The following is a 17,902-nucleotide window of genomic DNA, read 5'->3' on the forward strand; positions in this document are numbered from 1 at the left end:
AATGAAATGCAGAGAAGGAAATGAAGGGACAAGTTAGACCCTACATCACTACATAGTCCTGCCATTGTTGGACTCAGGGGAAGTCCTGGGTTTTAAAACCAGACTGTTCACTGATAATATCTTGACACTCCTGGGCTCTCTCACCAGCTTCCAGTAGCCCTAAAGAGACAAGTACTTTTGTTTTTTAAGTTTATTTATGTATTTTGAGACAGACAGACAGAGAGAGAGAAAGAGAGAGAGAGGGTGAGTGCATGGGGGAGGAGCAGAAAGATAGGGAGAGAAAGAATCCCAAGCAGGCCCTTTGCTGTTAGCCCAGAGCCCGATGAGGGCCTCGATCTCACAAATCATGAGATCATGACCCGAACCAAAATCAAGAGTAGAACGCTTAACCAACTGAGCCACCCAGGCACCCCAAGACAAGTACTTTTGCTCAGAAAGTTGGTCACCTAATTCTCAAAAGAGCAGAGCTAACATTGGAAGTCATCAGCTAGGACTTGGATTTCATCTATGTTAGTAGCCCAAAATAAAATCTGGCTGAAAGCTAAGTAATGCTGCTATAATATGCTTATTTGAATTCTATGTGAAATCTGAGAATGAGGCAAGTGGATATACAGTAGTAGAAAGAACATGGATTCAAGTCCTGGGTTCAATCTGAGTCCAAATCTTGACTCTGATGCCTACTAACTATTTGTAAGTTACTTGCTTCCTCTAAGTGTCAGATTCAACTGAGAAATTAGATAAGAATATCAGTTCCCTTGCAGGATCTATGTAGGATGCAAAATAATATGTAAAGCGCCTCCACGGCATTTGGAACAGAGGATGTACAAGATAAGTGGTGGCACACATCACAGTTCTGTATCATGGTAAAATAAAGCATAATCTGAATGCCTCCACATATGTGGCACTGTGGAGGTTACAAAGACATATCAAGCATGACTCCTGTCTTCTGAACCATCACAATTTAGTTAGATGCCAAGGGGAGAGCAGCAGACAGGGAGTAAGGACTATCTGAAGCAAAGTACCAACCACACACTGTAGAATTAGATATTTAACTGTGAGGTACAGATTTGAGGCAGAGTAAGAGTTTATGGAAAAGGCAGAACAACGTGCGTGGGGTGCTGGCTTTAAGCACTAAACAGAAAAACAAGCACAAGTGTGATTTCTTGACCACTAAGATTTACACAGAAGTCAAATTCTAGATTTAACAAAATCAGAAGAGCAATCTATTGAAAAGGGGTTCATTTTAGCATACAAAGGTCATGTTAGCAAAACCAGGCAGCTCTGGTGGCTTATGCCCCAAGGTCACAATCTTGGAGAAGACCGGAGCACTTTGAAAGTTCTAAGCATGGACCTTGACTGGCCTTACCTGTAGTGGATAGGAGATGAATGACCATCTTTATTTTGCATGGAAAGTCATCTTAGAGTTAGAAAATGAGGAGCAGAAATAAATCATCCAACTCCATATAACTTCCAAACTGAAATAAGTTTAAAACATATCATTTTAGGGGCTCCTGGCTGGCTCAGTCAGTTAAGTATCCGACTTGGGCTCAGGTCATGATCTCGCAATCTGTAAGTTTGGTCCCATGTTGGGCTCTGTGCTCATGGAGCCTGCTTCCAGTTCTGTGTCTCCCTCTCTCTGACCCTTCCCTATTCACGCTCTCTCTCTCTCTCTGTCTCTCTCTGTCTCTCTCTCTCTCTCTCTCTCTCTCTCTCTCAAAAATAAACATTAAAAAAAAAACCCACATTACTTTATAAAGTTAAATGGTTTACTCTGCCCATAACTCTACTGACCTCGCTTGTCATATATTCTTTTAAATATTTGGGGCGCCTGGGTGGCTCAGTCGGTTGGGCATCCGACTTCAGCTCAGGTCGTTCTCACGGTTCGTGGTTTCCAGCCCCACATTGGGCTCTGTGCTGACAGCTCGGAGCCTGGAGCCTGCTTCAGATTCTGTGTCTCCCTCTCTCTGGCCCTCCCCTGCTCATGCTCTGTCTCACTCTCTCTCTCAAAAATAAAATAAAAAGACATTTAAAAAAATTTGAATATATGTTGGGCTTATGCCCAATTCCATAAATATGGATGAACAAAAAATATTACTTTATTTTCTGCAAATCATGGTAATCTGAATATGCACCCCCACAAAAATCTAACCATCATTATTGACCTCCGCTCAGTGGGAGACAAGGAAAGAAAACACACTAGTGCTGACTAGGTTACACCCATGCTTTATATTTTATATAGATTTGCCTAAATACAATATTAACTTGAATATAAATGATGCTTTCTCAAAAATTATCCCAAAGAAATAGAAGGAATTGACTTGTATTTGAGTCTTTACAAAGTCTTTCCTGTTACAGGGGGGGCTGTTTAATTAATTCAAAAAGTTAATTACATATATTTGAATAGATGGTATAGTTTTACCCAAATTTTTTCTTAGAGATAAAAATCTACCTAATATTTGAACCTGATCAAAGTCTCTCCTGTTATGGGAGACCTATTCAATTTCCTGATTCAGTCTCAGTAGATGTTTAAAATGCTTATAGAAGTCAGCTGATGGAGTTTATTTTTTTTTTAATGCAAAAACATTTTACAAATTTGAAAGTATTCTGGGAGGTATGATTTCTAAATTAACAATAGTTGGATGACATTGTAGATAATCCTTTTCCCCAAATTCATATGCTGAAATCCTAACCGTCAAAGTGATGATATTAGGAGGTAGGGCATTTAGGAGGTGATTAGGTCATGAGGTGGAGCCTCTCATCAATGGGATTAGTGTTCTCACCAGACACTAAATCTGCCAGCACCTTGATCTTGAACTTCTCAGCTTCCAAAACCACAAAAAACAAATGTTGGTTGTTTAAGTCAGTCTACGGTACTTTTGTTATAGCAGCCTGAATGGGCAAAGACAACCCACATATGAAACAACTTAACTGTGGAGTAAAGATGATGACTGAACATGCACATTTGTTTTTTATACTTTTCTGAAATCCCACTAAAACATGATAAATATTATTTTTCCAAAACATCAAATCATAAGGACAAAGTATGAGGAAAGACATAATATCAAAAAGTGGGGGGGGGGGGAGGGGGAAAGCTGAGAAGCATTGATTACAAACAAGCTTTGGGAACTGATGGCACTAGACAGCTCTGGAAATAGCACTGAAGGCAGAACCAAGAAGAAGACACAGTTAGAGCCTCAAATCCCCTATTTACCCACAACAAAAGCCTATAAGTTTATCTTCTAGAAAAGCTAAGCCAGAGAACTCTGGGAGAGTTGGGGGGTGCTGCAATACTAAGCAGAAAATTAAGAATAGGTGGCTGTTGGCATATTGGGAATGAAAATCATCCCTGCCCCCAGTCCTCCATCTCTATGTGGCTCTCAGAATGGTAGCAATCAAAGCCTAACCTTCCAGAAAAACATTCAAAGATCTTTCTCTAGGGGCACCTGGGTGGCTTAGTTGGTTAAGGGGCTGACTCTTGATTTCAGCTCAGGTCATGGTCTCACGGTTCATGAGTTTGAGCCCCACATCAGGTTCTGTGCTGACAGTTGGAACCTGCTTGAGTTTCTCTCTCTCTCCCTCTCTCCCTGCCCCTTCCTGACTCTCTCTCTCTGTCTCTCTGTCAAAATAAATAAACTTAAAAAAAAAAAGTTCTCTATCTGATGAATCCAACTCAATTCATTAAGGAAAAAATTCAAAGAGAAACCATAGGCCTGTATTGTCCAATATAGTAGCTACTAGTCACTTGTAATGATTTACATTAAAACTTTGATTAATTAAATTAAGTAAAATTTAACCATCAGTTCCTCAGTGGCACTAGTGATTGATACATAGTGGCTATGATATTGGACAGTGTACATATAGAACATGTGCATCATTGAATACAGTTATATTAGCACTTTCCCAGACAGATCTCCCTACAACAAAGCCAGCAATCTCTGCTATCACACTCTAAGTGTGCCACACTCTTAAATATGTGCAAACGCAAAGGATCACCAGATACTTAAGACATCTTTAATACAAAAAACAGAGAATACAGTTACAGTATAAGCAAACTGGAAGAATCAGACAATATAAGAGAAGAAAACATTTTATTACTAACATCTTCATGGAGGTAAGAGAAGACTCTGTTTCAATGAAACAAGTATAGCCTGTTTTAAAAAAAAATCAGTAAATAAACATATGATATTAGAAATTTAAAAAATAACAATGGCATAAATGAAAAACTCAATAAAAGTGTCAGAAGATAAAAACTGGAGAAATCACTCAGAAAGCAGAGCCAAAAAAGATAAAGAATGGAAAAGAGGAGAAAAAAAAATGAGAAAATTAGAGGACAAATTCACAAGGTCAACATTAGATGAAAGGAGTTCCCAAGAAACAGCACAGAGAAAATGAAGGGAGACAGTTACTTATGAAACATTTCAAGTGTATTTCCCAGAACAGAATGACCTAAGTATGCAGACTAAAAGAGAATCCAGAGTACCCAGGCAATGGCTGATAATAAACCACACCAAAGTCATGTCATTGTGAAATCTTAAAACACTGGGACAAAGGCAAGCTTCCAGGTGGGGGGCTGGGGATAGATGGTCACCTAAAAAGATGGAGAATATGAATAGCTTTGGATTTTTCAGCAGCACACTGGAAGTAGAAGACCAACACCTTAAAAATTCTGAGGAAAAATATTTCTCAACAGATGTCTCTATTCAGCCAAACTGTCAAGTTAAGTATGAGGAAGAATAAGGATGTTTTCAGATACTCAGTGTATCAAAAATTTTACATTACCTGTACCCTCTGTCAGATAATCACTTAAAAGCTATGCTTCACAATGGGTAGACCAAAAACAAGGAAGACATAAGACCCTGGAGTCAGGAATTCTACAGGTGAGAGAGGTAGAAGAAATTACAAGATCCTGGTCAAGAGCAATCCCATGGTCATAGGTGTAGAGAGGCCCTGAAGATAGCCTTTCTAGATTAGGGCAGGTTAGGGTGCTTCAAGGATATGCAAAGCCAGAATAACGTACGTGTCTGAACATACCAGGAAGAGATTTAAGCAACTGGCAGATAGTTGCAGTTAGAAATACACAGAAAACTAATTTTAAACAATTTCAGGACAATTATTTAATCCAGGAAAAACATAGCTGTGAGTGGGAGGAATAATCATACTTGTATTAATCATTACATTCTACAAGGCATAGCTGTGAATAATAGCATTTATCATAATAATAATAATAGTAATGCAATAATTTTTCTCCAACCCAAATTATGAAATAACTATAGAAGAAATGGGGGGAGCAAAAAAAAAAATAGGCATGTGACAGAGTGAGGTATAGGCATGAGGACTAAAGAAAAATCATCATCTTCCAAAATGGGATATATTAATATCAATAGATAATGACTGAAATTAAAAAAATCAAGAATAAAAATTTTATTTACAAAAAGGAAGGTCATATACCCAAGAAAAAATAAAAGAGCTAAACGTGGTTGCTTCTGGGTAAAGAGAAATGGATGAGAGAGACTAAAGTTGTTTTTGTTGGTGGTGGTGGTGGTTTGTATTATCCTGTTATTTTATTATTTAAGCCTTGTGCACCTATAGCTTTGATTTTTAAAGATTTTTAAAAAACTGAGGGGGAAAAAGGCACAGGGAAAAAAATCTAAGCCTACTGTCCAAATATTGTATGAATAACTATTTATATCTTGGTGAAATTTTCCAGTGATGGCATCATACTCAAATTCTCTTCATGCCTAAAGTTGCCATCTTCTCTTCTAAGTTTCCTGTAGGTTTTCTGTTCTGTGTCATGATTCCTGCTTCCAAACTCTTCCATTCAATTTTCCTCTGGTCCTCCCCATGTTTCAACTGCCTGCATTTCTTGCTTAGAGATATAAACCTAGTACTTCTAGATAGTCCTATATACTTAATCTGCATCTCTAATTATAATAAAATCCTTGGGAACCAGAAGTATGTCTTGTACTTCTTTGAAAACCTAGCACCTGATTCTATTCTTGCAACAGTATGTACACATATGAATATTTCCTGGTGAAAATTTATTGAACATAGATGATTTGATATAGTCACTTTGTACATGTCATCTAATTTAATGCTAAAACAACTCTGCAAAGTGAGTTTAATAATTGCTATCTTAGGGGCGCCTGGGTGGCGCAGTCGGTTAAGCGTCCGACTTCAGCCAGGTCACGATCTCGCGGTCCGTGAGTTCGAGCCCCGCGTCGGGCTCTGGGCTGATGGCTCAGAGCCTGGAGCCTGTTTCCGATTCTGTGTCTCCCTCTCTCTCTGCCCCTCCCCCGTTCATGCTCTGTCTCTCTCTGTCCCAAAAATAAATAAACGTTGAAAAAAAATTAAAAAATAAATAAATAATTGCTATCTTAAAGATGAAGTGTGGGGAAAATAAAGGACAGTGAAAATTTCACCATAATTCTGAGTGTAAGACAGCACATTTCTTTATTTTGTTTAAATCCAACTGAGCTGCTTAGAGTACCAATCAGCTGGCAGGAAATTCCATTTCAGTCATTTCTGGACTGACCTCCTCCATTCACATTTCCAGTTGATACAAAGGTTGGGAGTGAGGATGTCTTCTGCACTCCAACATATTGGCTTATGGTCTCCACTGATCCCCACTGATATTTTCACTGTCCAAGGTCACATGATTTGTCCCTGAAGGAAGTTGTACTCACAACTTGAACAAAGGTCTCTGTCATCTCAGTTCCTGGCCATAACTCCTAGAGCCCCTCTTCCCTAGCATCCTATAGCAATCCACCCAACTGGGAGTTAACAAGTAGGACCTGTGCTACCTTTTTTGGAAACCACCTAAACCCCCTTCCTCCTGCTGAACTCAAGGATTTGCTTACCTATATCCAGTTCTGTTTCCACCCCCAATACCACACCCCCAATAAAGCCCTCATCTTTATTCTCTTCCAGAGAAGAGAATGGGTCCCACAATGGATCTAGTCTTTCAAAACAAAACCAAAAAAAAAAAAAAAAAAAGGAATGAAGCTGTCCTCTGGCAACATCTGCTTTCCATTCAGCAACCCAAAGCCCTTGGGGCAAAGGAACACAATGGTTTGGCTACTTTCTTGGAATGGGAAAGGGAAAAATACCTTGAGCAGTGAAAACAAAGATTTTTTTTTTTTAATTAGAGAGCAATAAAATAAAAATCCTGCCTCTAATATAAATGCACATATGCATATACAATATAAACACAGAGAAGCAGATACTTACATAATTATATTTATAATATACACAGTTGAATGAATGCCTGTGTGAAAAGATTTTCATTGTAAAAGCAGTAACTTTTATTACAATGACCTATCTTATCCTCCAGTCTTCTACTATTGCCTTTGAACCACATTCCAAACCCAGGGAAAAACATGTTTATAAAACTGCAAAGGTCAAGGCCAGTAATGGAAATTGATTTTACATGCTCAGTGGAGTGTTTTTAAAACCATGGAACAGTCTAAAGGAAAAGAAATCTATTTAATTACTTGACAGTCTTTTGTAGTCCATTAAAAAGGCTCCACAATTGTCTACCTCTCCTGAACTAACTTAACATAAATCCCTCCCATTAAAGAAGCACTTCTTAGAATTGCACAGAATGCACCCTTCTGAAAAGGTGAAAGACTCCAGAGCATGAACTCAAACTGAGAATAATGATTCCTACATGAAGACAAGTTGGTTCCTTTAAATGTTTTTAATGAGGCTGAAATTTTCACTCGAAGTTCCTGCCCAATACCTGAGTTGCTGGTCCCTTTGAACTTGTATTTTTCTCCTTTCACTGTCTGTTTGATAAGATGATGGGGAAGAAATCAATAGCTTCTGTTTCAGCAGCAATTATGGTACATTTTTGCTTTTATTCTTTTTGAATTTCAGTCTATCACGGTCAACACTGAAAGTCTTTTTCCCACATTTCAAAGCAAATTCATGGTAATTTGAAATATGATTTTACTGTAATTAACAACTAACTGCTCCTTAAATTCTTACCATTTTAGACCATTTTAGATAGGAAATAAAGAAGAAAATGGTATATAAATTAAATTCAAGGAGGTTTATATCTGACTGACTACTTGATTATACGAGCAAGTATAAGTCAGTACTAAAACGAGTCTTCTGGGACAATTGTTCTCCAGCTAGGGGAGGTCAGACTGTAAGTTCTTCTTAAGATCATTATGTTCATTACATCATTAAGTGAATTAATTCCACTTAATTAAAATTCTTGAATAAGTACATAATCAAGCACTATCATCTGGAATTTTAGTAGTCTTTCTAGACAAGCCATAATTAATTGATTATGCATTAACTATACCGCATCTATTCTAGAATAGTAACTTGGAAACCATGGTAAATGGTTTGTACTACCACTGCTAGTTTGAACAAATTTTATTTCAGATGCATTTATAGTGCTCTTTCCTCATACTAACATGACTTCACCATAATTGTTATGTCAAGGTAGGTTCTTATCTAAGGTTTCTTTCACCTTCTTGTCTTAACTGAAATTTAGCCTTCTCCAGATTCCTTCCCTTGCAGTCAATTCCAGTAAGGGCTGCTTCCTTCTACAAGTCCTAAACCTACAAGAGAATTGCTGTTTTCTTTTTCCAGACTGTGGTTTCCAGCTTAAACAACAACAACAACAACAACAACAACAACACAGCCTCAATACTACCCTATTCATTACTTTCATTCTCTAAGACTTTAGCACTTATATTGTTCCAAGAAGTCATATAGATAACCAGTAGAGGGGTGCCTGGGTGGCTCAGTCAGTTGAGCAACTGACCTTTGATTTTGGCTCAGGTCATGATCCCAGGGATGTCGGATTGAGCCCTGCATTTGTGTGGACCCTGCTTTAGATTCTCTATCCCTCTGCTCCTCTCCCTCACTTGTGCATGCTCTCTCTCTCAAAAAGAAAAGAAGAGAAAAGGAAAAAGAAAAAAAAAATAAAAAGAAAAAGAAAAGAAAAGAAAATCAGTAAAGAAGTATTCATAAAAGCCCATAAATAGTCTCAAGAACAAGGGAGTAATCAATATCTTCAAACACTACCAAAAGTTTAAAGATTTTAAAGTGCCTGTTCGATGGGGCGCCTGGGTGGCGCAGTCGGTTAAGCGTCCGACTTCAGCCAGGTCACGATCTCGCGGTCGGTGAGTTCGAGCCCCGCGTCGGGCTCTGGGCTGATGGCTCAGAGCCTGGAGCCTGTTTCCGATTCTGTGTCTCCCTCTCTCTCTGCCCCTCCCCCGTTCATGCTCTGTCTCTCTCTGTCCCAAAAATAAATAAACGTTGAAAAAAAAAATTAAAAAAAAAAAATAAAGTGCCTGTTCGATTAGGCAATTAGGAAGTCTTTAGTAACAAAAAGAATAGTTTCAACATGGTGGTAGGGATGGTAGTCCATATCCAATGTCCAGTAAATTGAGCAATGAAGAAAAGGTCAGAAAGATGAAATCAATAAGGATAGATCAAATTTTCAAACATTGTGTTTACATATTAAAACAAATATATAAGACATTTATCTGTGGTAGAATATAGATCCAAAGTTAATTACTCTTAAGAGTGAGAATTGAGGATATTCATAAGAAAGCAACCAGTAGAGGGAAAGACTGAACACACAGAGGGAAGATACTTGATAAAATGAGGTCTCTGAAGAGGTGGGAAGGCTAAGAACAGGCTATGTTAAAAGATCAGGCATGAAAAGATATAAAGAATGGGATGGGAATGAAGCAAATAAAAATGGGGAAAGAGGTGACTAATTTTGTATTAGGATGTGGCAGATTACACTTTCTTTCCATATGTCCTTTAATAATGTAACCGTGTCACTCCCTCATCAAAAGATGGTCTTACCCTTGAATCTAAGCTGTGTTTAATGACTTGCTAGACCAGCAGAATGCAGTAGAACTGACATTCTGGGACTTCTAGCACTTCTGACCACATTTGGGAATACTTGATCTTGGGACATTCCCTTTCAGACCTAGACAACATGCTGTGAGCAGGCACACAGAGCCACTGGAGGCTAGTCCCATATAGGTGCTCTGCTCGATATCCCCAGCCCAGCTCTTAGCTTACAACCAACAACAGTTGCCAGCCTTGTGGGAGAGACATCTTGGGCATCCAGCCAAGTCTAATCTTCAACTGTCTATAGGCCAGGCTGACTATCTTTGGTCAAGCTGCAATCACATGAGACACCCGAAATGAGAACTACCCAGCAACCCACAGAACAACTGGAGAAAAAGAATTGTTTTAAGCCACTAAATCTTAAGCCTAGTCAAGGCTAATCAGATCATAGAACAATGGGGAGTTAAGAGAGTTCAGGCTTTATTTCCTCTTAGTTGAATAGAATGCAAAATGATTTGAAATAGCTAATATGCGCTAATATAAATGACGCAGATAATTGATCAGAGTCATGTAGAAAAATTATTAAACACTGTTAAGGGCTCAATTCATGTCATAGACCTAAATCTGTAATGGCATCAATCCCCTTTATGATTTTTCTCTAGTATCATGCAAAAGATTCATATAGCTTTGAGGTTTAGCAGTGCAGATAATCAGAAAAGCAAGGGGCCAAGAGAGCAGAAGGTGGTGCTGAGAAAGTGGGTAAGCAGTAAATCAGTGCCTGGAAGCAAGAGCCTACTAATACTTTAGGCACACGGTCTAGGTCCACAAAAATGTTTTAATTTCTTTCAGAATCAGAAGAAAAAATAAACTTTTTAAGTCAAAGAAACTGTTATATTTACCTTTTATAAGTGCAATTGTAATTTTTCTTCCTTTTTTTAGTGGAGAAAGGGGTCCATCAAGGCAAAAATCCCTAGGTCTCATGAAAGTCATTATGTGGTCCTGCCTAGGAGGAGAGACAGACAATATGAGAAAAAAAGGAGGCAGTAAGGGTCAGAGGTCTTGAGAAAACTATTATGAATATGTAGTCAAATTAGGACTGCAAGAAACATAAAAGGGTAAGGGACTGTGATGAGGGAGTGGAATGGGAGAGGTTTAAGTTTTCAGTAAAAGAGAAGGGTCTCACAGGGGATGAGAAGCTCCAGGATATGGTGGTAAGTGGTGGGAAGAGAGGTGGCTGTTGGAGAGAAGACAGCAAGGACCGTGGTGGTTGGGAGGTTGAAAAGGTTATTAGCACTGAAGTGATTCAAGATGGTGGCAGGAGTTAGAAGGCTAGGATTTTAGATGGATGAAAACTTTTTTTTTTTAACTTTTTTTGTTTTGAGAGGCAGTGGTGGAGGGGAGAGAGAGAGGGGAGAGAGAATCCTAAGCAGGCTCCACTCTACAGTGCAGAGCCCAACGCAGGGCTGAATCTCTCATGAACCATGAGATCATGACCTGAGCTGATGTCAAAAGTAAGACACTTAACTGACTGAGCCACCCAGGTGCCCCAGACCAAAACTTTTCACATAAAAACTGAAGTACTGGAAGAAACAAAATTTTTTCTTAGTTGACACTTATTGACAAAATTCACATTAAGTGGAATATTGAGAAAATCCTCAATTTTTATAATAATAAAATATATTTCAAGTATTTTTCTACCAAAACTATTGTGAATTTCTTTCTTTTTTTTAATTGAAGTAAAATTGACATAAAATATTATATTGGTTTCAGGTGTACCACATAATGATTTGGTATTTTTATATAATGCAAAATGATCACAATGTCTAGTCAATGTCCATCACCACATGTTTACAAAGTTCTGGTGTGCATGTGATGAGATCAAGATCTACTCTCAACAACATTCAAATATGCAATACAGTATTATTAACTATGGTCACCATGTTGCATAGGAATTTTTAAAATGAATTTCAAAATAGGAAAAGTATAAGCGTGATATAAAATATAGATAGCAAAATGGAGAGATTGGTAAATAACATATGAATAAAATTGTTCTACACAACAAACACCAAAACCAAATGGCCATTCAACAAACTAGGAAAAAATATATTTCAATTCATATATCAGTAGAGGTCTATTTTCCTTATAATGTAAAAATCTGCAACAAAACACTACAAAGATAGGTAAGGGTTCTGCCCCCAGTTCCAATGTGTGAGGTTTTTTTCCCACTCCACCAATCAAGCCTCTGACACCAACTAGGTGTCCTACAATTCAACTCAATTCTGACACCACCCAGAGATAATATCAGATTCCACAGGTTAAGGGCTCAGTCCCACAAGACTACCCTCCACTTCAGATACCAATCACAAGTTCGTGCTTCTGACTGGCCAGCTATAAATTCAAGTTCCCACAACTCCCTCCTTAGGTTTGATTAATTTGCTAGAGCAGCTCACACAACTCAGGAAACCCATTTACCCACAAGATTACCAGTTTATTACAAGAGATATTCAAGGATACAATCAACAAGCAGATGAAGAGATATATAGGGTAAGGTCTCAAATAAAGGATCTTCTGTCCTAGTGGAGTTTGGGGCCCAGCATGGTGGCACATGGAAGAGTTCTGTTTTGCCAACCTGGAAGCTCTCTGCACCAACTCCTTTCGGATTTTTATGGAGTCTTCATTACATAGGCATAATGGATGAAATCATTGGTCATTGGTGATTGATTCAACCTCTGTTCCCCTTCTCCTCTCCAGAGGTCAAGGAGATGGGACTGAAAGTGCCAACCCTCTAATCACATGGTTGGTTCTCCTGTATGTATGCATACATACATACACATATGTATACATATGTGTATGTATGTATGCATATGATTCTGTTTCCATAAAATATCTCTGGAAGGATATCCAAAAATTGATGATAGTTCCTTTCAGACAGAGGGCAGTGGGGGACTGGAAGACATAAGAGGAAGACAATTTTCATTTCACATTCTTTTTGATGAGGAATCACTTGTCATAGCCCTCAAAATGTGGAAGTGACCAGAATAATTGAGGTAGGGTAGTGGGTGTTAGAGTGGGGTATCATACAACTCAAAGAAAGAGGGCTTTTGGGGCATGATAGGAGAATCAAGGTTTGGAAGTAACAATGAAAGTCTAAGTGAATATCACTTCTGGGCCCCGAGATACAAATGAAGAAAGAATGGCTAGCATCTTTAAAGAAAGCTGCCTGACAAGTTATGATGTCAAGGAAAAGCCAAGTTTACATTAGAACAAGAATACAGTGAGTTCTGTGAAGAGATCACGGATGTTGTAGAGAATAGAATATTTCCAGAAAGCAGTAGAAAGGGTTGTGAGAGAGGTCAGCAGTGGGAAGCAATGAAAAGATGACTCAGAGAGGAAAAGCACAGAGCAGGATGAAGAAAATAAGAAAGAAATGCCTGAAGAGCCTGCATTCTAGACTAAAGGGTGACAGCCAATGAAAGCATGAAAGGAATTAATAGCTGACAAAGTTCTGTGAGTTTATCAGTGTCAGTTGAGCTTAGCCCAAGGTGACCCAATGATGTTAGCCTGGTCTGTAAGTGCTGAAATTACCACAGGCTAGAACCCATGTGTTATCAACTGTTTGACTATGGCATTTATTCTATGGACTCCTTGCACAGTGGCCCTAACAGAAATTCAGTAAAAAAAAATTCTTTCTGTGCCACCACAAAATTCAACACTGGGTAATGTGGACCACTTGTGTGGAGGGCCTTTCTCCAAACTTCATCATCAACTTGAAATTTCACTTTCTGACCTATTTTTCCCACATGCTCACTCACTCACTATAACTGAGCTTGCTTTTGCCTTCACTGAAACCTCTAGTCAAGTAGAACAGAGAAGAAATATTAGAGATCATCTACCCTAGTGGTTCTAAACTCTGGCTGCTCAATAGAAATCACCTGGCATTGCAATAACATGTTTGGACATTGAGGGCATTATGCTAAATGAATAAGCCAAACAGATAAAGAAATATTATATAATCTCACCTATACGTGGAATATACAACAGCAACAACAACGAAAAAAAATAAAAAAAAACAAAAAGCCAAATGCATAGAAACAGAGAATAGATTGGTGGTTGACAGGGGTGGGAACTGGGGAGAATGGGTGAAGATGATCAAAGGGTACAAACTTCTAGTTCTAACATGAATGGGGAATCTAATGTACAGCATGATGACTGTAGTTATGTAGTGTATACTTAAAAGTGACTAAGAGTATAAATCTTAAAAGTTCTCACTACAGGGGTGCCTGGGTGGCTCAGTCAGTTAAGCGTCTGACTTTTGATTTTGGCTCAGGTCACGATCTCATGGTTTGTGAGATCAAGCCCCATGCTGGGCCCTGAGCTGACAGCACAGAGCCTGCTTGGGATGCTCTCTCTCCCACTCTCTCTGCCCCCACCTCAAAATAAATAAACTTAAAAAAATTCTCACTACAAAACAAAAAAGGTAACTGAGATGATAAATGCATTAACAAACCATACAGCAGTGATTATTTCATAGTATATACATATATCAAATCATCACCTTGTATACCTTAAATTTACACAATGTTATATGAATTATATCTCAAAAAAAATGGGGTAGAAAGTAAATCAAATGGCATGCTTTAAAACAAAAAACAAAACAAAAAAATCTGATTTAATTGTTCTAAGAGAGAGACCAAAAATAATATATATATTTTTTAAGTTTACTTATTTATTTTGAGAGAGAGAGAGAGAGAGAGAGAGGCACAAACAGAGGGAAAGGGAGAGAGAGAGACAAAGAATCCCAAGCAAGCTCCACACTGTCAGTGAGGAGCCTGATGCGGGGCTCCAACTCATGAACTATAAGCTCGTGACCCGACCAGAAGTCGGATGCTTAACCAACTGAGCCACTCAGGTGCCTCCCAAGAATAATATTTTTTTTCACTCCCAATATAATTTAATTGTTTGAAGACAGGGACCAAGAATAATATATATTTTTTTAATTTCCCCAGGTCATTCTACGTATAACCAAGTTTGAGACCTGATTTTCTTCAATGCTTTTGTTACAAAGACAAGAAATTAAGGGAGATGACCCAAGGTCAACCCTCTAGAAAGTGGAGGGAGGGTTGGAACTCAGGTCTCCTTGCTCTCAGTCTAGTATTCATACCCTCTGTTCATATTGCTTTGACCCATGATTCTATCCTTTCTCTTGGCTTTACTTGGCTCTTTACCCAACCTGAAAGCAGCAATCAAAAATACCAAAATGGGGGCGCCTGGGTGGCGCAGTCGGTTAAGCGTCCGACTTCAGCCAGGTCACGATCTCGCGGTCCGTGAGTTCGAGCCCCGCGTCAGGCTCTGGGCTGATGGCTCAGAGTCTGGAGCCTGTTTCCGATTCTGTGTCTCCCTCTCTCTCTGCCCCTCCCCCGTTCATGCTCTGTCTCCCTCTGTCCCAAAAATAAATAAACGTTGAAAAAAAAATTTTTTTTTTAAATAATAAAAAAATAAAAAATAATAAAAAAAAAAAAACCAAAATGTGACCAGCATGACCTTCACATGGATCCACATATCCAGCTCTCAGCAACTGTGCAAGCCCAAACATCAACTTCAGTTCCACTGTAGGCTGCCATGCAATGCTTGACAAAGGCACTTTATAGTGCCACTTGCCATCACTATATAATTCGTGATTTCTTTTTTTTTTTTTAATTTTTTTTTTCAACGTTTATTTATTTTTGGGACAGAGAGAGACAGAGCATGAACGGGGGAGGGGCAGAGAGAGAGGGAGACACAGAATCGGAAACAGGCTCCAGGCTCTGAGCCACCAGCCCAGAGCCCGACGCGGGGCTCGAACTCACGGACCGTGAGATCGTGACCTGGCTGAAGTCGGACGCTTAACCGACTGCGCCACCCAGATGCCCCTATAATTCGTGATTTCTAAACTCTGAATCCTCATTCTACACAGCCATCTTATTTCACCCTACTTTGTTCCTTGTCATGTTACCCAGAGAGGCTGCTCCAAATTTTTCCTATGTGCCTTCCATCATCTGCCCTAGCTATATACAGCCTCAGTAAAGTAAACCATCTGAAATTAATGCCATCTATTTCCCTGGCCTCTCCTCTGCCTGAAATCATCTCTGTATTTAAACCTATCCACTTACCAAGTCTAACTTTTGTCTGTAATTGGATTCAACCCCTCGTGTTTTTCTCTAGTACATGTTCCATCTGTCCCCCAACTCTTCTTTCTCCAATCAGTCATTTATTCTCTGCTGCCTCTTCTCTCTCAGCTTACAAATTTAGGAGCTTTTCCCATCCTAAGGGCAATCTTCCCTTATAATTACCACCCTATTAGTACCACCCTACTAATTACTATCCATCTTTCTTTCTTAATAAGACACTATTATCCAGCAAGACAAGTTTAAATGGGTTTTATATTTGTAAAGCTCTTAGAAGAATACTTGACTCATAACTTACAGTAAGTGATCTACCTACCCACCTACCTACCCACCAATCTTCTATGTTATCTATGATGTTTGCTATCGATCTACTACCATACTATCATCTATCTATCTATCTATCTACTATCATCTATCTATCTGTCATATATCTACCCATTATCATCCAACAAAGTTTTATATATCACTCAAGGCCCTGTTCAAATGGCCTTACCTCTATGAAGCTGTTTCTTGATCAACTATGACAGGCCAAATCAATGCATGCTTTCTCTCTTTTACCAAATCACTTAGAACATGGTGAATCAGAGCATTGCTTTTGCAGTCCAAGTGCCTGGGTTTCAGGCCTAGTTTTGTCATTTACTTACTACCTACTGGTTGATGAAGTTTGAGACAGGTCCCCCCCAAATATGCCACTTTGGCATAAAGGTTATTTTGAGTTAAAAGTAATCAAGATCCAGCAGGTTTAGGAAAAGCTTTTTACCTCCCCTACAACTGCCTAAAAAGAAATTAGATAGAGGACCTGCTCCAGAAAGAGTTGTCACCATAGATAACTACATTATGATATGAAGTAGATATAATAGACAGGGAGGAACCTAGCAAGGTCTGTTTGATCAATGTTCTCTCTGTCCCACTGCTTCTAAGTGGCCCAGCAAACATTTGTTTACCAAACATTAACTCCTTTTCATTCTTATTGAGCATTGCATTCCCTCCCTTTGAAGTCCCAGACCCTTGGCCCCTTCTCCTTAGTTCAAGACACCTTGCTGCTTTCTTTGCAATTTCCATGTCTGTGTGGATTTCCCGTATACACACTATTAAATTCGATTTTCTCCGGACAATGTGTCTCATGTCAATTTGATTCTTAGTCCAGCCAGAAGGGCCTTGAAGGGGACAGGACATTCTTGTTCCCCAACAAGGCCTTGCGCTTCAGTTACTATCAGTAATATGGCAATGACAATAGTACCTAGCTCATCAGAGTACAATGAAATGTCATGCACAGTAGTATACATAGATATACAGCAATGACCAAACTGATGAGGTTTCTACAGCTGTGAAGCTTCATTTCAGAGGGTGAAGTAAATAATAAATAAGTAAAAATAAATGTTGATATATAACATCTTAGCTGATCACCTATTTAGAAGCCTTCTAAGAAGGTAAAGAATGATCCGGGGTCCATTCAATGCACTGGAAAAAGAGAGCCCCTGGTGGAGCAAACAGCACGTACAAAGGACTAGAAGCATAAAAGAAGCTGAAATGTTTACACAACTGACATGTCCTTTAACAGAAGCACAGCCAGTGAGGGGGAAAATAAAATAAGATGAAATTAGAGACAGAAAGCAGGCTCACAAACCATGGTAAAAAGATTTTATTGTATTTAAGTTGTAATAGGAAGAACTGAAGCATTTTAAGAGAATAAACAACATGGTCCAGCTTTTGTTTTTAAAAAGAGTACTCTAGGGGCACCTGAATGGCTCAGTAGGTTAAGTGTCCAACTTTAGCTCAGGTCATGATATTACGGTTCATGGGTTCGAGCCCCACGTCGGGCTCTGTGCTGACAGCTCAGAGCCTGAAGCCTGCTTCACGTTCTGTCTGCCTCTCTCTCTTCTCCTCTCTTCTTCCCCTGCTCACACTCTATCTCT

At 39.0% G+C, this 17,902-nt stretch overlaps 1 long non-coding RNA gene across 3 annotated transcripts in view; it reads right to left on the reverse strand.

The window, feature by feature from the left end:
• The window catches only part of LOC122491288, a 57,601-nt gene that overhangs the window by 17,800 nt on the left and 21,899 nt on the right, over window positions 1-17,902 (reverse strand). Inside the window, exon 2 of one of the 3 annotated variants that reach the window (XR_006299322.1) lies at window positions 10,722-10,825. The exons of the other annotated variants lie outside the window; for them this stretch is intronic. This is a non-coding gene — a long non-coding RNA (uncharacterized LOC122491288). The remainder of the gene's footprint in view (window positions 1-10,721; window positions 10,826-17,902) is intronic. 3 annotated transcript variants of the gene reach the window in all.

The sequence above is a fragment of the Prionailurus bengalensis genome, chromosome C2 (assembly GCF_016509475.1).
Source record: "Prionailurus bengalensis isolate Pbe53 chromosome C2, Fcat_Pben_1.1_paternal_pri, whole genome shotgun sequence".
NCBI lineage: Eukaryota > Metazoa > Chordata > Mammalia > Carnivora > Felidae > Prionailurus > Prionailurus bengalensis.